The following is a 19,019-nucleotide window of genomic DNA, read 5'->3' on the forward strand; positions in this document are numbered from 1 at the left end:
CTGGCACCAGGGCAGGAATGGATTCTCAATATTCCTGGATTTCAGTGCTTTAAAAGGGATAGAGAGGGGGGAAAAGGGGAGAAGGGGTGGCATTACTGGTCAGGGATACTATTACAGCTACAGAAAGGGTGGGTAATGTAGCAGGATCCTCTTTTGAGTCAGTATGGGTGGAAGTCAGGAAAAGGAAGGGGGCAGTTACTCTATTGGGAGTATTCTATAGGCCCCCTGCTAGCAGCAGAGGTACCGAGGAGCAGATTGGGAGGCAGATTTTGGAAAGGTGCGAAAATAACAGGGTTGTTATCATGGGTGATTTTAACTTCCCTAATATTGATTGGCACCTGATTAGTTCCAATGGTTTAGACAGGGCAGAGTATGTTAAGTGTGTCCAGGATGGATTTCTGTCACAGTATGTTGACAGGCCGACTAGGGGGAATGCCATACTAGATCCAGTATTAGGTAATGACCTGGGTCAGGTCACAGATCTCTCAATGGGTGAGCATCTGGGAGGCAGTGACCACCGCTCCCTGGCCTTTAGAATTATCATAGAAAAGGATAGAATCGGACAGGAAGGAAAATTTTTAATTGGGGAAGGGCACATTATGAGGCTATAAGGCTAGAACTTGCGGGTATGAATTGGGATGATGTTTTTGCAGGGAAATGTACTATGGACATGTGGTCGATGTTTAGGGATCTCTTGTAGGATGTTAGGGATAAATTTGTCCCGGTGAGGAAGATAAAAAATGGTAGGGTGAAGGAACCATGGGTGACAGGTGAGGTGGAGAATCTAGTCAGGTGGAAGAAGGCAGCATACATGTTAGGTTTAGGAAGCAAGGATCAGATGGGTCTATTGAGGAATATAGGGTAGCAAGAAAGGAGCTTAAGAAGGGGCTAAGGAGAGCGAGAAGGGGCAGGAGAAGGCATTGGCAAGTAGGGTAAAGGAAAATGCCAAGGCATTCTTCAATTATGTGAAGAACAAAAGGATGACAGGAGTGAAGGTAGGACCGATTAGAGATAAAGGTGGGAAGATGAGCCTGTGGGCTGTGGAAGTGAGCGAGGTCCTCAATGGATACTTCTCTTCAGTATTCACCAGTGAGAGGGAACTTGATGACGGTGAGGACAATATGAGTGAGGTTGATGTTCTGGAGCATGTTGATATTAAGGGAGAGGAGGTGTTGGAGTTGTTAAAATGCATTAGGATGAATAAGCCAACGGGGCCTGACGGAATATTCCCCGGGCTGCTCCACAAGGCAAGGGAAGAGATTGCTGAGCCTCTGGCTAGGATCTTTATGTCCTGGTTGTCCACGGGAGTGGTACCGGAGGACTGGAGGGAGGCGAATGTTGTCCCTTGTTCAAAAAAGGTAGTAGGGATAGTCCGGGTAATTACAGACCAGTGAGCCTTATGTCTGTGGTGGGAAAGCTGTTGGAAAATATTCTTAGACATAGGATCTTTGGGCATTTAGAGAATCATGGTCTGATCAGGGACGGTCAGCATGGCTTTGTGAAAGGCAGATCATGTCTAAGAAGCCTGACAGAGTTCTTTGAGGAGGTGACCAGGCATATAGATGAGGGTAGTGTAGTGGGTGTGATCTACATGGATTTTAGTAAGGCACTTGAAAAGGTTCCACACAGTAGGCTTATTCAGAAAGTCAGAAGGCATGGGATCCAGGGAAGTTTGGCCAGGTGGATTCAGAATTGGCTTGACTGCAGGAAGCAGAGGGTCGTGCTGGAGGGAGTACATTCGGATTGGAGGGTTGTGACTAGTGGTGTCCCACAATGATCAGTTCTGGGACCTCTACTTTTTCTGATTTTTATGAACGACCTGGATGTCAGGGTAACATAGAAACATAGAAAATAGGTGCAGGAGTAGGCCATTCGGCCCTTCGAACCTGCACCACCATTTATTATGATCATGGCTGATCATCCAATTCAGAACCCCGCCCCAGCCTTCCCTCCATACCCCCTGACCCTCGTAGCCACAAGGGCCATATCTAACTCCCTCTTAAATATAGCCAATGAACTGGCCTCAACTGTTTCCTGTGGCAAAGAATTCCACAGATTCACCACTCTCTGTGTGAAGAAGTTTTTCCTAATCTCGGTCCTAAAAGGCTTCCCCTCTATCCTCAAACTGTGGCCCCTCGTTCTGGACTTCCCCAACATCGGGAATAATCTTCCTGCATCTAGCCTGTCCAATCCCTTTAGGATCTTATACGTTTCAATCAGATCCTCCCTCAATCTTTTAAATTCCAACGAGTACAAGCCCAGTTCATCCAGTCTTTCTTCATATGAAAGTCCTGCCATCCCAGGAATCAATCTGGTGAACCTTCTTTGTACTCCCTCTATGGCAAGGATGTCTTTCCTCAGATTAGGGGACCAAAACTGCACACAATACTCCAGGTGTGGTCTCACCAAGGCCTTGTACAACTGCAGTAGTACCTCCCTGCTCCTGTACTCAAATCCTCTCGCTATAAATGCCAGCATACCATTCGCCTTTTTCACCGCCTGCTGTACCTGCATGCCCACTTTCAATGACTGGTGTATAATGACACCCAGGTCTCGTTGCACCTCCCCTTTTCCTAATCGGCCACCATTCAGATAATAATCTGTTTTCCTATTTTTGCCACCAAAGTGGATAACTTCACATTTATCCACATTAAATTGCATCTGCCATGAATTTGCCCACTCACCCAACCTATCCAAGTCACCCTGCATCCTCTTAGCATCCTCCTCACAGCTAACACTGCCACCCAGCTTCATGTCATCCGCAAACTTGGAGATGCTGCATTTAATTCCCTCATCCAAGTCATTAATATATATTGTAAACAACTGGGGTCCCAGCACTGAGCCTTGCGGTAAAAGGGTGGATTGGCAAGTTTGCAGATGACACAAAGGTTGGTGGTGTTGTCGATAGTGCAGAGGATTGTTGAAGATTGCAGAGAGACATTGATAGGATGCAGAAGTGGGCTGAGAAGCGGCAGATGGAGTTCAACCCGGAGAAGTGTGAGGTGGTACACTTTGGAAGGACAAACTCCAAGGCAGAGTGCAAAGTAAATGGCAGGATACTTGGTACTATGGAGGAGCAGAGGAATCTGGTGGTACATGTCCACAGACCCCTGAAAGTTGCCTCAGAGGTAGATAGAGTAGCTAAGAAAGCTTCTGGGGTGTTAGCCTTCATAAGTTGAGGGATAGAGTTTAAGAGTTGCAAGGTAATGATGGAGCTCTATAAAACTCTGATTAGGCCACACTTGGAGTACTGTGTCCAGTTCTGGTCACCTCACTATAGGAAGGAAATGGAAGCATTGGAAAGGGTACAGAGGAGATTTACCAGGATGCTGCCTGGTTTAGAGAGTATGGATTATGATCACAGATTAAGGGAGCTAGGGCTTTACTCTTTGGAGAGAAGGAGGATGAGAGGAGACATGATAGAGCTATACAAGATATTAAGAGGAATAAACGGATTGGACAGCCAGTGCCTCTTCCCCAGGGCACCACTGCTCAATAAAGAGGACATGTCTTTAAGGTAAGGGGTGGGAAGTTCAAGGGGGACATTAGAGGAAGGTTTTTTACTGAACATCAGACTCTTGAGGCAGATATACCAGTGAAATTTAAGAGACTACTAGACAGGTATATGAAGGAATTTAAGGTGGGGGGGTTATATGGGAGGCACGGTTTGAGGGTCGGTACAGCATTGTGGGCAGAAGGGCCTGTACTGTGCTGTACTATTCTAAGTTCTATGAAACATTAAATATCAAGAACATGGGATGAAGAATCCTTGAAAGAGAGTTCATAGATTGTGGGAACAGTACAATGATGAGGCAAGTGAAGTTAACCAAGTTATCCCCTCTGGTTCAAGAGTCTGATGTTTGAGCAGTAATAACTGTTCCTGAACCTGGTGGTGTAGGTTTGAGGCTCCTGTACTTTATTCCTAATGGCACCAGCGAGAAGAGAGCATGGCCTGGATGGTGGGGGATCCGGAACGTGCATGCTGTTTTTCTGTGACACATTTCTCAATGGTGGGGAGGGCTTTACGTGTGACGTACTAGGTTGCATCTGCTACTTTTTGTAGGATTTTCCATTCAAGGTGATTCCATAATTGGCCATGATGCAACCAGTCAATATATTCTCCACTGTCCACTATAGAACTTTGTCAAGGCTTTTGATGACATACTGAATCTTCTCAAACTTCTAAGCTCCTCTGTCCTGGGCCAGCCCTTCGAGTTGTCCCCGGAAATAGCCGTCTTCATGGTGTATCCTTCCTCTCCCAGGGATGAGTTCTTTGGAGCTTCCATTGACAAGTCTGTAGCACTGGGTTTTTAACGTGATGGGGTTGCCAGCCCCCTGCAAAATCTCCTCCTTTCGCAGTTATGTTTGTGTCTTGCAAGTTATATGTTATGTATGTTAACTTACGCGCATACCATCTATGTTTTTCACCTTTGCATTGTTCTGCTGCTGCAAAAAAGCTAATTTTCACGGTATTTATATCATTGTTTGACTGTACACATTAAACAAAGGAAGAATTGCAAAACTTAATTGATAAAGTTGTTGAAGAAAGTGCAAAAATGGGTCTATCTATCTATTGCAAAAAGACAGAATATATGGTGATATCCAAAAACGAGAATCCTGTCTGCAGGCTGAAAATAAATGGGGAAGGCAAAAATAAAGTACAGTACTTCTGCTACTTAGGAAGCTGGGTGACATCAGATGGCAGGTGTGACATGGACATCAAAAGAAGAATAGGGATGGCAAAAGACATCTTTACAAGAATGAAGAGTATACTGACCAACACTAAACTAGGCATGACAACCCGCCTCAGAGAACTGAACCCTTACGTTTATCCAGTTATGTTATATGGATCAGAATGTTGGACAGTACCTAGTTTTATGTACCCCATAACTGGGTTGCCAAACCAGCAGAAATGGACCACTTAGTTGGAGTCTGGATTACTGGAACTAAGGAAGTTTTATTAAAGAAATAAGCAACACAGTACTCTAATCATAAGGATATAAATGCAACTGGTTAGCAATGATAAAACACACACATACACAGAAATAGGATAATAGGATCAATCAATCTCTATTGCAGTCTAGGGGTAAAATGATCCATCTCAAGTGACACAGAGTTCAGTTCAATTTAGTTCAGTTCGCAGTAATCGCTGTTGTGCCGTTGGGGAGGGAGAGAGAGCGAATGAATATGCAAATCGGATTCCAAACAGACCTTCGATATTCCTCGCAGTTAGCTTTCGGGTGAGCCCTTTGTAATGTCTTCTGAGGTCACCGACTGTGATCCCTCCGTTCCAGATACAATCGTTCTTCTTTGGTGAACCCGGCACCCAGGCAAGGGCGGACACACACACCGGGTTCCCGCCGACCGTACCTTTCCACCCTGTGCGTCTATGGCTGGTCCCGTGACTAAACCTCCAAAACTCTCACCAACTTGTGGGGGCACACCGCTTCCAGGGTCTTGTTACCTCGTGGTGCCATGGTGTGTCTGTTACCTTAGCGAACCTGTCCCTTTTATCCCCCTGCTGGGGTATTGTCTGTCCATCAAACTTCAAACAGTTCAGGTTTAAAGCAACCCGTCTTGACAATACTCGGAACTGTGTCTCCTTTTCGTTAATCCCTCTCGTCTCTCATTAACATTTCTGAATGTTCCCCCATTGTCCTCTTATCGGCATCAATCTTCTGATAATTTGGTCTGTTGTCACACTAGTAACATGACGAAACAAATTGAAGCAGCAGAGATGTGGTTTTTGAGGAGGATGCAAAGAATATCATGGACGAAACGAATACCTAACAAGGATATCATGAACAGAGCAAGCACAAAAAGAGACATAACGTATAAGATCATGAAAAGGCAACGTAACTTCATTGGACATGTGATTAGGAAAGAGGAGTTAGAATGCATAGTAATTATGGGAAGGATTGAAGGGAAGAAAGCAAAAGGAAGGCAAAGACAAATGATGATGGAGACAGCAGGCAGAGAACTGGAAATGAATACCAATGAATTGATCCACTTGACCCGAAACAGGAGTGTGAGGGCCAATGCAGTCAAAGCTCAAACTGGGCATGCACCTGATGATGATGATCGATACCAAGTATGATAATAAAATTGAACTAAATCTCTGAAATCGGATTGATGACTCCTCCAATTCCTTGAAGCCACTCGTTGAGTTTTGAAAGGGGTTTTAACGGGAGTAAATGAAATGCACAATGTCAAAGGCCACAGAGAGCTTTGACCGACTCAGAGGTGCAGGTGTGCAGTACTGAGCATCGCCACTAGATGTCTCGATATGATCACGAACAGCTTTCCTCAGAGTCCAAATAAAACCCAAAACGTGCAAATCAGATTTCCCCAAAATAATATCCTTTCCTCCAACAATAACAAATGAAGCGGTCAAAAGATTAGTCTTAAAATTTACTTTAAAAAGTACCTAGAAGGTTTGAAATACTTCTCTCCAATATTTTTCAAGACTCGGACAAGTCCAAAACATGTGAATGAGTGAAGCTTCTCCAATATTACATTTATCACAATAGGGAGATATATCCAAATAAAAGTGAGACAACTTATCCTTGGTCACGTGGGCCCTGTGGACCACTTTAAACTGTTGGAGAGGGTGGTGAGCATGTCACGATGAAGTGTTAAACAATTTAAAAATTTCATTCCAAGTTTCCTCAGAAATTGAAGTCTGTAAGGCCTGTTCCCAAAGATTTTTAATTTCATCTAAAGGAACACTTCTCATTCCCAGCAATATATTATAAATATTAGATATAGATGCAGTATAAAAAGGTTTCAAATTAAAAATTACATCTAGTAGATTCTTATCAGGACTTTTAGGAAATGTACATATTTGAGACTGTTAAAAAGTCTCTTATTTGTAGGTATCGAAAAAAGTGAGTTTTGGGTAAACAATATTTAGCTGACAGTTGCTCAAAAGAAAGGAGACTTCCCTCCACAAACAGGTCCTGGAAGCATTTAATACTTAATCTATCCCATTCCTTAAAAGCTACATCTGTCATAGAAGATTTGAAAAAATAAATAGAAAAAATGGAACTTGAAAGAGAAAATCTCAATCAGCCAAAGTATTTTCGGAATTGTACCCAAATTCTCATGGTATGTTTAACTACGAGATTGACAGTTAACTTACTCAGGGATAAAGGAAGTGAGGATCCAAGAAGAGAAATAATAGAACATTTATTAACAGAGTTAGCTTCGAAAGAAACCCACATCGGACAATCCTCACGATTCATGTAATATAACCAAAATGTACGATTACGTATATTAACTGCCCAATAATAAAACCTAAAGTTTGGTAAAGCTAGTCCTCCATTCTTTTTAGCTTTCTGAAGATGAAGCTTGTTTGGTCTAGAATGCTTATTTTTCCATATATAGGATGATATAATAGAATCACGAGAATCAAAAAAAATCATTCAGGGATAAAAACAGGTAATGCCTGAAAATGATATATAAATTTAGGTAAAATATTCATTTTAATAGAATTAATTCGACCAAGCAATGATAACGAAAGAGGTGACCAATTTTATAGTGTCCATTTTACATAATTCAATAGGGTAAGAAATTTTTCATTAAATAAGCACTTATAATTTTCAGTAATTGTTATACCTAAGTAAGTAAATTGGTTTCTTACAATTTTAAAAGGAAGTTTAGAATTAGTTGATCCCAATTACAGTATTCAAAGGAAAAAGTTCACTCTTATGTAAATTCAGTTTATAGCCTGAGAACTGGCTAAAACAGGAGAGTAAAGAAATCGCATGGGATACCGACTTGGCTGCAGGCTGGTGACTCGGGTCTTGAGCTTGGCTGCAGGTGTCCCTCGTTTGGTTGAGTTAATCATAGGCACCTGATCCCCATCTTTGGGCTTGGAATAGTAGCCTTGGGGTTGAGTGTGGGCTGCCGGTTTGTCTTGTCAGTTCCCCTTGGGGCAACCTGCTAATGGAAGGTTAGTGAAACCATTTGTGATCTCTAGGCCTGGTTGGAGGACCACCGCTTCATAGTCATAGTCTTAGAAACATAGAAACATATAAAATAGTTGCAGGAGTAGGCCATTCGGCCCTTTGAGCCTGCCCTGCCATTCATCCAACTCAGAACCCTGTACCAGCCTTCCCCCGATACCCCCGATCCCTTTAGCCACAAGGGCCACATCTAACTCTCTCTTAAGTATAGCCAATGATCTGGCCTCAACTGTTTCCTGTGGCAGAGAATTCCACAGATTCACCACTCTCTGTGTGAAGAAGTTTTTCCTAATCTCGGTCCTAAAAGGCTTCCCCTTTATCCTCAAACTGTCATAGTCATAGTCATACTTTATTGATCCCGGGGGAAATTGGTTTATGTTACAGTTGCACCAGAAATAAATAAATAGTAATAAAACGATAAATAATTAAATAGTAATATGTAAATAGTAATATGTAAATTATGCCAGGAGATAAGTCCAGAACCAGCCTATTGGAGGAGTTGTAAAGTTTGATCGCCACAGGCAGGAATGACTTCCTATGACATTCTGTGTTGCATCTCGGTGGAATGAGTCTCTGGCTGAGTGTATTCCTGTGCCCAACCAGTACACTACATAGTGGATGGGAGACATTTTCCAAGATGGCATGCAAATTGGACAGCATCCTCTTTTCAGACACAACCATCAGAGAGTCAAGTTCCATCCCCACAACATCACTGGCCTTCCGAATGAGTTTGTTGACCCTGTTGGTGTCTGCTACCCTCAGCCTGCTGCCCCAGCACACAACAGCAGACATGATCGCACTGGCCACCACAGATTCATAGAACATCCTCAGCATCATCCGGCAGCCAAGTTCCAAGAACCCAAACCTCGAGGATCCCGCAGCCAAGCTCCAAGAACCCAAGCCTCAAATATCCCGAGCCAAGCTCAACACCCAAGTCAGCAGCCTGCAGCCAAGCTCAAGACCACAGCCTGAAACCCTGTCATGTCCTTGGCTGGTTCTGGGGTCCGAGGCAAGACCAAGGTTCTGGGTCCTTGTCCAGTCTCGGGCTCGGAGTCGTAGCCTTGCCTCCTAGTCCATGGTTTCTAGTCCTGGTTCCACTTTCCGTAGCAGTAGTCTGCGTTCTTGTCCCTGCTCCTGGTCTGAATCCTGTCACGCCCCTACTCTAGTCAAGTCCTGTTCCTTCTACTTCAGTGTCTGTGTCTTGCACTTGTGTCCGTTCCCAGCACCCCAATGTGACAATTTATCATTAACTACAGAATTTGTTGGGAGGAATAACTGCAAAATTTAAACTACAGTAATGTGCAGGGTTTCCTCGGGCCAGGGTTGGATCTGCTGTGCTGTGCTGTGCCCTGCAATTAGTTCATAAGCTTGTACATCGTTGCTTCTGCAGATCAGAAGAGACCATGTACCTACCACCTGTACATGGAGAGTGCGAGGCTGCAGTCCCAATTTGCATTTCTGAATGGCTGCTCCTAGTCTTGTGCTCGCATTTTAGCCTGACTCTCTTCATATTTACTCATGCAGTTTGGTGGGGTGAAAGGAGGGAGGAGGATGTCTCAGTAAACTCGGTCTTTGGCGCTGGCCAGGGTCACCTTGGTTCCCTCACCCTACCATTCTTTATCTTCCTCACCAGGACAAATTTATCCCTAATATCCTGCAAGATATCCCCTAAACATCGACCACATGTCCATAGTACATTTCCCTGCAAAAACTTCATCCCAATTCACACCGGCAAGTTCTAGCCTCATAGCTTCATAATTTGCCCTTCCCCAATTAAAAAAAATTCCTGTCCTCTCCGATTCTGTCCTTTGTCATGATAATGCTAAAGGCCAGGGAGCGGTGGTCAAGATCACACCTGCTACCCCGCAAGTGTTCCGGGACAGGGGATAAATAGCATCCCAGATCAGGATGGGAACATTTTAATTTAGTCTGTGGCAGTTAGTGTTATTGTCCCTAGTGTTTATGTTGTAGTATTGTAGTGATGTCGAAGTTCCAAGAGACATAGTTTTGTAAATAACAGTAATTTTGTTTCTCAGAGGAACAGAGAGGGTAGGGCCAATCCGACCCACGGGGAGGGGGCGGGGGGTGTATATTGAGCCACTGTCCCACATGATCCAGGGGGCCTTTTCTCATCTGACCTGACGTTGGGGAGGGGTCCATTGTTGCGTCTGTCCTGACGTTGGGGGAGGGGGTTAGATAAGGCATTGTTTAGTTTTGAGGCGAGTCAGTGTCGTTGGAACTTGTTGGTGAGGAGAGACGTCGTGTCTAACCAGACGCCGCTGGTAAAGAGCGATCGCACTATCCGACCCTGCAGTTGAAAGGAAAGTTACTGTCCGGCCGAATTCCGAGAACGAAGAAGAATCACAATCCAGTCGGTCGCCAGAGTTGTGAGAAAGTCCACCGTCCATCTGATTAACAGGTGGGAGGAGAGTTACTGTGTTGTCTGAGGGAAACCAGATTGATTTTTGATCCCGACCCCAAGCGGGGAAAACCATCGTATCGAGAATCGACGAGGAGTGGGCTGTTCCGTTCCTTTCATCATTATTGTCTATTGGAGAGTTGTGGTAACTTTCAGAAAATGGAACTGGGCGGATCTCTTCAGGAACTCGCCCTTCCCAGTTTGTTGGACAGCCATCGGGAACGAGAGGAGGAGAAACCCGAGACCAGCGACCATCTCGCAAAAGAAGGGGCAGACGGCAAGCTGAGCACCAGGAGAAGGGAGTCCGTAAGAAGAGATGTGTGTGTGTGTGTGTGTGTGTGTGTGTGTGTGTGTGTGTGTGTGTGTGTGTGTGTGTAGTTTGAAGGCACTTTAATCCTGTGTGTTTTGATGATACACCTTGACTTTTGTTTGAAATGATCCGAGCTTCCACCAGAAATGGACAGAGTTCTTATTCAATGGTGTTAATCGGTTAGGTAGCGTCTATATTTGACAGGCAGAACTTAGTTAACTTTGTCCTTCTCTTCTTCCAACCAACAGTCAAAGAAAAGATGCTGCATTTCGAAGTGAACTTGTCCCGTTCAAGAGCATTGGGATGACGCAAAGGCCAGCACCTCGCAAGACCCTGATCTGGGGCAAATTGAAAAATCATTGGAGAATGTTAAGAGCCCCGGGCAAGCGGAAGCAAAAACCTGGTCAGCAGCCACTTGTGTCCCTCTGAGGAAATTGTTATATGGCAGGAAGATGTCCAAGAAAGGAGGCAAGGTGCAGGAAACAACAGCAGAGAGACTGGTTCCATGGGCAGATGCCATGGCAACCAGCATTATCCAAGAGGCACTGAAAGAGGCTGCCCATTGTATGATAGAGTTGGAATCAACCACCTCCTCCTGCCAGATGCTGGCTATCCCTGACGCCCAAGCTGAGAGCTCCAGGCCAGAGCTGGACATGTCTGCGGGGGAAGGTGCAGAAAGAGTGGAACCAGGCACCTCCAGGGAAGAAGGAACGACCACAGTTGAGTCAGCAGGGGAAGACTGCAAGCTGGCCTCTGAGAGTGACAGTCTGCAACGGAGAAGATTCCACTTCTCTGGAGTGACCTGCTGGCTGCGAAAAGTCAAAGGTAAATGCAAGCAGGGTTTTTTTCCACTGAGAATGTATGAGACTAGCACTAGAGGTCAGGGGTTAAGGGAAATGTGAAATGTTTAAGGGGAATATGACCAAACACTCTCTCCACTCTCTGAGGGAATTTTTTCATCCAGAATGGTGAGAGTGTGCAACAAGCTGCTGGCAGAAGTGGGTCATTGTGGGTTTGATTACAACATATAATAAAATTTTGGATCGGTACACAGTGGGAGAGGTATGGAGGGTAATGGTCCAGGTGCACCTCAATCGGGCTTGGCATAATGATAGCTTGGCATACACTAGGTTGCCCGAAGGGGTGGTTTCTAAGCCATAGGTCTCTTTAATTCAAACACTGGTAAATGCTGTCTCTAGGAATCATTTCCGATAGTATCCTCTCCAATAGGAACCCAATGAGTTTAAGGCAAGTGTCTTGGAAAAACTGTTTCCCCCTCCCTTGCATTCCAGGTGAGTGATCCTGTGCAGAGGTGAAAAAATGCATCATAGCTTTGAGTACTGTTTCTGAGCAGAGATTAGAGTGAAATCTCACCAATCTCTTTTTCCCTCTTCAAACATTTGAATTAGTGTTAAACATTAATGTGCTATAGTCTGATCTGAAACAACATTGAAAGTTGCTTTGAGAAATGAATTATAACAGTGGAACTGATGTGTGCACGTGGTTACATTTGTAGACCTGCTCATTCCAAAAGAAGTGCTGAATTAAGGAGTGGCCGCAGGAGGCAGAGGAACGGCTACAGGACTCACCTGGGCCGCTTTGAGCACATCTTCAAGGAGAATGGTCGCAGAAAAGCGGCATCCATCATCAGAGATTGCCATCACCCAGGACATGCTCTTTCTCACTGGTGCCATCAGATACAGGAGCCTCAGGACTCACGCTACCAGGTTCCGATGCAGTTATTGCCCCCCAACAATCGGGCTCTTGAAGCAGAGGAGATAACTTTACTGGTCACATCACTGAACTGTTCCCACACAAATGGGCTCACTTTCAAGGGCTCGTCAGCCTGTGTTCTCAGTATTTATTGCTTAGTTATTATTATTATTTATATTTATTTTGTATTTGAAACATTTGTTGTATTGATTACAATTTCAGGATAAATTTTTATAAGACCAACAGAAGCCTTGTCTTGTAGATTTGTAAAAATGGTAATCAGTCACAGTATTTTTTAATCAATTAAAATCTCTTGGAATAAATGATAATTCGACTTACTAAAATTTAAAGTAACATTTCTGCCGAAATTAGACATACAATTCCATATGATGAGTTTGCAAAGTGACTAAATGTCAAATCCATGTAATAGTTGTAATGTTTTTAAAAATAGGAAAATACTTTCCGAATTTTTTCTCTTCCTTCTGCTTTCACATATGCTGAGAATAACTGGGTACAGACTTCTCTAAATGCCTCAGATCCATGTACAGCCCAGACTTCCACAGTGCACTGCTACCTGTGGATGGGCACAGATAAAACTCAGCTGAAGAGACAAGTAAACTGCATCAAAGTTTATTTCTTGACTTTCAGACACTCAGCACCTGAAAGCTGCTTATTTTCCATTCCACAACTGATTTTAAAGGCATAGTTTACTCTGTATACTTTCATCAAGATGTTTCTGGTGGAAATTCTTTGGTTTATATTCCTGATCCATAAGTGTCACAAACGACAGGATACATGTCCACTCTGACATGTTTAAATATGAAATTTCCATCATCGATTTGAAAGAGTTTGTATCATTGGAAACACAAAGACTAAACAATACACTTTAAAAGTGGCAAGTAAATGTCTGGATAATCCCTAATTTCACGTGTTCTCTGTCTCTGCTTTCACGTAAGTCCTGTTTGCAAACTCAAATTTCTCCTTATCCATATAACAATTACAGCACAGAAACAGGCCATCTTGACCCTTCCAGTCCATGCCGAACTCTTACTCTCACCTAGTCCCACCCACCCGCACTCAGCCCATAACCCTCCATTCCTTTCCTGTCCATATATCTATCCAATTCAACTTTAAATGACAACATCGAACCTGCCTCAACCACTTCTGCTGGAAGCTCGTTCCACAGAGCCGCCACTCTGAGTAAAGAAGTTCCCAATCATGTTACACCTAAACTTTTGCCCTTTAAATCTCAACTGATGTCCTCTTGTTTGAATCTCCCCCACTCTCAATGGAAAAAGGATATCCATGTCAACTCTATCTACACCCCTCATAATTTTAAATACCTCTATCAAGCCCCCCCTCAACCTTCTACATTCCAAAGAGTAAAGACCCAACTTGTTCAACCTTTCTCTGTAACTCAGGTGATGAAATCCAGGTAACATTCTAGTAAATTTTCTCTGTACTCTCTCTATTTTGTTGACATCTTTCCTATAATTCGGTGTACAAAACTGTACACAATACTCCAAATTTGGTCTCACTTGGCCTTTACTCCTTGGAGCGGCGGAGGATGAGAGGTGACCTGATTGAGGTGTATAAGATGATGAGAGGCATTGATCATGTAGATAGTCAGAAGCCTTTTCCCAGGGCTGAAATGGCTTGCATGAGAGGGCACAGTTTTAAGGTGCTTGGATGTAGGTACAGAGGAGATGTCAGGAGTAGGTTTCTTATGCAGAGAGTGGTGAGTGCGTGGAATGGGCTGCCGGTGACAGTGGTGGGGGTGGATATGATGGCAAGTATTTAACGATCACATGGATGAACTACAGCAATTGTTCATCCCAGTTTGGCACAAGAATAAACCAGGGAAGGTCGTGCACCCGTGGCTGACAAGGAAAATTAGGGATAGTATCAATTCCAAAGAAGAAACATAGAAATTAGCCAGAAAAAGCAGCACACCTGAGAACTGGGAGAAGTTCAGAGTCCAGCAGAGGAAGACATAGGGCTTAATTAGGAAAAGGAAAAAAGATTATGAGAGAAAGCTGGCAGGGAACATGAAAACTGACTGTAAAAGCTTTTACAGATATGTGAAAAGAAAAAGATTGGTTAAGACAAATGTAGGTCTCTCACAGTCAGAAACAGGAGCATTGATCATGGGGAACAAGGACATGGCAGACCAATTGAATAACTACTTTGGTTCTGTCTTCACTAAGAGGACATAAGTAATCTTCCGGAAATAGTAGGGGGCCGAGGGTCTGGTGAGATGGAGGAACTGAGGAAAATAGATGTTAGTAGGGAAGTGGTGTCAGGTAAATTGAAGGGATTAAAGGCAGATAAATCCCCAGGGCCAGATGGTCTGCATCCCAGAGTGCTTAAGGAAGTAGCCCAAGAAATAGTGGATGCATTAGTGATAATTTTTCAAAACTCTTTAAATTTTGGATTAGTTCATGAGGATTGGAGGGTGGCTGATGTAACCGCGCTTTTTAAAAAAGGAGTGAGAGAGAAACCGGGTAATTATAGACCGGTTAGCCTGACATCGGTGGTGGGGAAAATGCTAGAGTCAGTTATCAAAGATGTGATATCAGCACATTTGGAAAGCAGTGAAATCATCGGACAAAGTCAGCACGGATTTGTGAAAGGAAAAGCTTGTCTGACATTTTTTGAGGATGTAACTAGTAGAGTGGATGGGGAGAAACAGTGGATGTGGTATATTTGGATTTTCAAAAGGCTTTTGACAAGGTCCCACACAGGAGATTAGTGTGCAAACTTAAAGCTCACGGTATTGGGGGTATGGTATTGATGTGGATAGAGAATTGGTTGGCAGACAGGAAGCAAAGAGTGGAAATAAACGGGACCTTTTCAGAATGGCAGGCAGTGACTAGTGGGGTACCGCAAGGCTCAGTGCTGGGACCCCAGTTGTTTACAATATATATTAATGACTTAGACGAGGGAATTAAATGCAGCATCTCCAAGTTTGCGGATGACATGAAGCTGGGCGGCAGTGTTAGCTGTGAGGAGGATGCTAAGAGGATGCAGGGTGACTTGGATAGGTTAGGTGAGTGGGCAAATTCATGGCAGATGCAATTCAATGTGGATAAATCTGAGGTTATCCACTTTAGTGGCAAGAACAGGAAAACAGATTATTATCTGAATGGTGGCCGATTAGGAAAAGGGGAGGTGCAACGAGACCTGGGTGTCATTGTACACCTGTCATTGAAAGTGGGCATGCAGGTACAGCAGGCGGTGAAAAAGGCAAATGGTATGCTGGCATTCATAGCAATAGGATTCGAGTACAGGAGCAGGGAGGTTCTACTGTGGTTGTACAAGGCCTTGGTGAGACCACACCTGGAGTATTGTGTGCAGTTTCGGTCCTCTAATCTGAGGAAAGACATTCTTGCCATAGAGGGATTACAAAGGAGGTTCACCAGATTGATTTCTGGGATGGCAGGACTTTCGTATGATGAAAGACTGGATCGACCAGGCTTATATTCGCTGGAATTTAGAAGATTGAGGGGGGATCTTATTGAAACATATAAAATTATAAAGAGATTGGACAGGCTAGATGCAGGAAGATTGTTCCAGATGTTGGGGAAGTCCAGAACAAGGGGTCACAGTTTAAGGATAAAGGTGGAAGCATTTTAGGACCGAGATGAGCAAAAACTTCTTCACACAGAGAGTTGTGAATCTGTGGAATTCTCTGCCACAGGAAACAGTTGAGGCCAGTTCATTGGCTATATTTAAGAGGGAGTTAGATGTGGCCCTTGTGGCTAAGGGATCAGGGGGTATGGAGAGAAGACAGGTACAGGGTTCTGAGTTGGGTGATCAGCCATGATCATACTGAATAGCGGTGCAGGCTCAAAGGGCCGAATTGCCTACTCCCGCACCTATTTTCTATGTTTCTATGTTTCTATGATAGGGTCTTTTAAGAGGGTCCTAGATAGGTGCATGGAGCTTAGGAAAATAGAAGGCTATGGGTAACCCGAGGTAATTTCTAAGGTAATGACATGTTCAGCACAGCATTGTGGACTGAAGGGCCTGTATTGTGCTGTAGTTTTTCTATGTTTCTATGCTGTGGCATTTCAAGGTAAAGGTGGACCTCGTCTCCAGAGCCTGATGGATATACTCCAGTTATTAGGGAAGGCAAGAGATGAGGCAAATGGGGACTTGACCAATATCTTCATGTCCTCTTTTACCACAAGCAAGGTCCCGGAGGACTGGCAAGTAGCTAATGTTGTTCCACTATCCAAGAAGGGAACCAGGGATAATCCTGGAAACCGTAGAGCAGTGACTCGCACGTCAGCCGTAGGGAAGTCACTGTAGAGAATTCTTAGGGATAGGTCTGGTCAGAATTTGGAAACCATGGCCGAGTTAGGAAGAGCCAGCATGCCTTTGTGCAGGGCAAGTTTTGTTTTACCAACTTGATTGAGTTTTCTTCATGGGGTGAGTAGGATGATTAATGAACATTGAGCTGTGGATCTTGTCTACATGGATTTTAGTAAGGTCCATCATGGGAGGCTCATCCAGAATACTAAGATGCCTGGGGTCCATAGTGAATTGGCCATTTAGATTCCGAACTGGTTTGCCCATAGAAGACCGAAGATTGTGGTCCATGGGACTTATTCTAGCTGGAATCTGTGATTAGTAGTGTTCTTCAAGGATCTGTACTGGGACCTCTGCTGTTTCTGATGAGCTCTATCTAAATGACCTGGATGAAAATGTAGGTGAGTGGACTAGTAAGCTTGCAGACAATACGAAAATTGGTGGTGTTGTGGATAGCATAGAAGACTGGAAAAGAATTCAACAGAATATAGATCATCTGCAGATATTGTTGGAGGAATGAAGATGAAGCTTAACCCAGCCAAATGTGAAGAGTGCACCTTGGCAAGTCAAATGTAAAGAGACAGTACACTGTTAAGGACAAGACCCTTAACAGTGTTGATGATCAGAGGGTTCTTGGAGCCCAAGTTCACAGCTCCCTGAAAATGGCTACACAGGTTGATAGGATGGTGAAGAAGGCATATGTCATGCTAGCTTTTACTAGTTGAGGCACTGAGTTCAAAAGTCAGGAAGTTATGTTGCAGCTTTATAAAACTCTAGTTAAGTTGCTTCTGGAGTACTGCACACAGTTCCAGTTGCCCCATTATAGGAGGGATGCTGAGGCTTTGGATAGGATGCAGAAGAGGTTTGCACCCTCTCCAAAACCTTGACAGCCTTCCTATAAAGGGGTTGCTGCCTGGATTAGAGGGTATGTGCTATAACGAGAGCTGGGTTGATTCTTTGGGAGCGGCTGAAGCTGAGGGGAGATCTGATGGAGGTTTATAAGATAATGAGAGGCATAAAAACACTAGACAGGCATAATCTTTTTCTCAGGGCTGAAATGTCTTAATACCAGAGGGCATGTATTTAGGGTGACAGAGGGAGTTTTCTTTTCACAGAGAATGGTGGGTGGCTGCAATGCGTTGCTTGGGCAGTATAAATTTGGGACTTTTAAGAGATGTTTAGATAGGCACATGAATGAGAGGAAGATGAAAGGATATGTACATTGTGTAGGCAGAAGTGATTAGTTGGACATTTGATTATTAATTTAATTGTTTTGACAGAATATTATAGGCTGATGGACTTGCTCCTCTGCTGTACTGTTCTATGTCGTATCTCCCTGTCGAGACAATATTTACAAGAGAGTTTAAGATGGGAATTATATACAGGGCTCCGAACAGTAGCCAGGATGTAGGATATAAACTACAACAGAATATAGAAAAGGCATGTGAATGGGCATTGTTACGATAGTCATGGGGGAGATTTCAATATGCAGGTAGGTTGGGAAAATCAGGTTGTTGCTGGATCACAAGAGATACGATAGATACATCCCAAATATGAAGTCGTATTCTTAACGGAGGATGAGACAGCTGTGGAAACAAGGGAGGTCAAAGGCAGCTAAGTGCTAGAGAGAGAGTGTATAATATAGCAAAAATTAGTGGGAAGGTAGAGGATTGGAAACTCAAAATCAACCTAAGGCAAGTAAATAGCCATAACGAGAGAAAAGATGAAATATGGCAGGAAGCTAACCAATAATATAAGGGAGGATATTTTTTTAGATATATAAACAGTAAAAGAGAGGTGAGAGTGGGTATTGAAACACATGAAAATCACTGGAGAGGTAGTAATGGGAGAACAGAGAAATGGCAGACAAACTTAGTAAGTGTTTTGTGTCAGTTTTCACTGTGGAAGGCACTAGCCATATGCCAGAGATTCAAGAGTGTCAGGGAGCAGAAGTAAGTGCAGTTGCCATTTTTAAAGAGAAGATGTTTGGGGATCTGAAGGATCTGAGGGTAGACAAGTCACCAGGACCCGATGGACTATGCTCGAAGGTTCCACTTCTCTGGAGTGACCTGCTGGCTGCGAAAAGTCAAAGGTAAATGCAAGCAGGGTTTTTTCCTGAGAATGTATGAGACCAGCACTAGAGGTCAGGGGTTAAGGCAAATGTGAAATGTTTAAGGGGAATATGACCGAACACTCTCTCCACTCTCTGAGGGAATTTTTTTTTACCCAGAACGGTGAGAGTGTGCAATGAGCTGCTGGCAGAAGTGGGTGATTCTGGGTTTGATTACAACATATA

The sequence above is a fragment of the Mobula birostris genome, chromosome 8 (assembly GCF_030028105.1).
Source record: "Mobula birostris isolate sMobBir1 chromosome 8, sMobBir1.hap1, whole genome shotgun sequence".
In the NCBI taxonomy this organism is placed as follows: Eukaryota; Metazoa; Chordata; class Chondrichthyes; order Myliobatiformes; family Myliobatidae; genus Mobula; species Mobula birostris.